Source organism: Larimichthys crocea, chromosome XV, assembly GCF_000972845.2.
Source record: "Larimichthys crocea isolate SSNF chromosome XV, L_crocea_2.0, whole genome shotgun sequence".
In the NCBI taxonomy this organism is placed as follows: Eukaryota; Metazoa; Chordata; class Actinopteri; family Sciaenidae; genus Larimichthys; species Larimichthys crocea.
Genome location: NC_040025.1, coordinates 13,477,756 through 13,479,890, shown reverse-complemented (window position 1 = coordinate 13,479,890; position 2,135 = coordinate 13,477,756).

The following is a 2,135-nucleotide window of genomic DNA, read 5'->3' as shown; positions in this document are numbered from 1 at the left end:
GCAGCTGGAAAGAGCAATGAGACAGACGGTATTAGGAGCAGAAACAGCTGGATCACTGCTGCGATGCAAGAATCAGTGACGTAAACTCGTATTTAGATGAAATGATGGAGAGCTTCAGCCAGGATCCAGAGCTGCTTCAGTCAACACAAAGACAATACAAGTCTACAGATTCTTACAGTGTTCTGCTATGGTTCTATAACAGCTCCCTGTCTCTTGTCTGAAGGCTGAGATGGTGATCTTTGTCTGTGTGTGTGTGTGTGAGAAAGGTATGCAGGGGGCCAGGTGAGGGGGTTCATGGGGAGTGTGAGGGGCTTCCATCTCTTCATGTTAAGATCATTGTTTGGCGAGCTGCAACTCGTCGGGCGCTCCCCGCCACAGGTGGAGAGACATGGTGCATGTTTAGATGCACTGTGTGTTACACAGACACTCAGACAGAATGGTAGTGTGAAAAGAAAAGTATGAATTACAAACAGCCTTGTGTTGTGGGTGAGATATGTTTACCTGTTTCCTTTAATTATTTAGTCTGCAAAAGGTGGATGGTGGGTCTTTGGAGACTGATTTTAGAGGGGACCGATATCAGCTGACCAATGTTTATATCGGTCCTGCTCGACTAGTTTTGTTACGTATCATTCTTGGATGATTCATTCGAGCTTCTTTCTTTGTCTGAGTCTCAGCACACACCATTTGGCTGCCACATGCGAGACGAGGTGAGTTTTTCTCACGCCACAGAGGTCTGAGGACGCCAACAGTTAGTAATTTGTCCCTGAAGGGGAAGTGATGCAATTAAAAGGCTGAACAGCTCAGCACATTCACTGGAGTCTGTCATTTCACCTGGGAAAGAGAGGACAGAGACCGCTGAGAAGGTGAGAGCGTAGTTACCTATTACCCAGTGTTGCAAACACACTCTACAAGAGTTCAATCATAATCTGTAACAGAAACAGGCTCAGCTTGACCAGACTCAGCGGAGTTCTTATGTGCAGATTTACAGATTTATCCAGCGTTTTGCACCACTGCACCTCTGGTTTTCAGCTGATGTAAATGTGAGGTGAGGCAAATAGTCACCTACCTCGGTGCACAAGTCAGCAAGGCATTCAAGGGAATTGGAGGTGATGTTGACAATGATGACATACTTCTGATCTGCTCACCTGCAGGGGTAAAAGAAAAAACAAAAAAAAGGGAGAATGTGTGGGAACAAAGCAGTAAAGCAGCAGTTGATGACAGCTATCATTGAGGCTGTGTGAGGTTAAAGACGCCCTGAAACCGCTCTCACACCCTGCCGGACCATCACCTCACCTGTTACCATCACCTGTGTTTAGCCTAAATGACCATCTCATGCCTTCACCTTGCCCTGTTATTCCCACTTTGACCATGTGTTTGCTCATTCTTTCAAAGCCAGGTGGTGTAGCACGAGGTAACACACCATTAGTCCGACATCAAAATCGACTTGCAACAACAGCCCGGCATCATTGCTGTTGTAATAAAGTTTGCAGTAAAACAGAGGCAGCTTGTGTGCTGAGCAGAGAGAAGAAAATGATGCATCAGCTTCAATTTAGCAAAGGCTGCACACAACTTTTACTCACGTTCACACACCTATGTTTTCCTTTTTGAGCAGTAAATGCTAGGTTCAGTGACAACAACAACAACTTCAGTAAGCCAGGCCATGATATAACACTTATAATATAAAATCATAACAAGATATTGTGCAGGATGTCAGTAGGAACACAGACTGAAGCACAGACTGACCTTATCTGCAGAGGAAACTGACCTTCAGGGAGGCAGAGTGGTAAATTTACAGTGAACTTCAGGTATACTACAATAAAAAGCTCCATTTATATTTGGGATAACTTGACACATGTCATGTCTTTATGACATGTTAGCTTCCTAATTGAAAATAATGAGTTAAAACTTCTTTGATTCTTTTATGTTTCTTTTTTTCTGTTAGTTTTTCATGCCACCTGCTAACGAAAACTTAAGATTGTTAAACTACTAGTGGTGGGCAGATCGATCCAAATATCGATAGTATCGATACCAAGTCGGTATCGGTATCAGTACATTGGCAACCTGTAACCAAAGCACAGACTAACTGAAGGCTTTGGGGGTCATTAAGTTGTTTACATATTATTTATATTCTCACT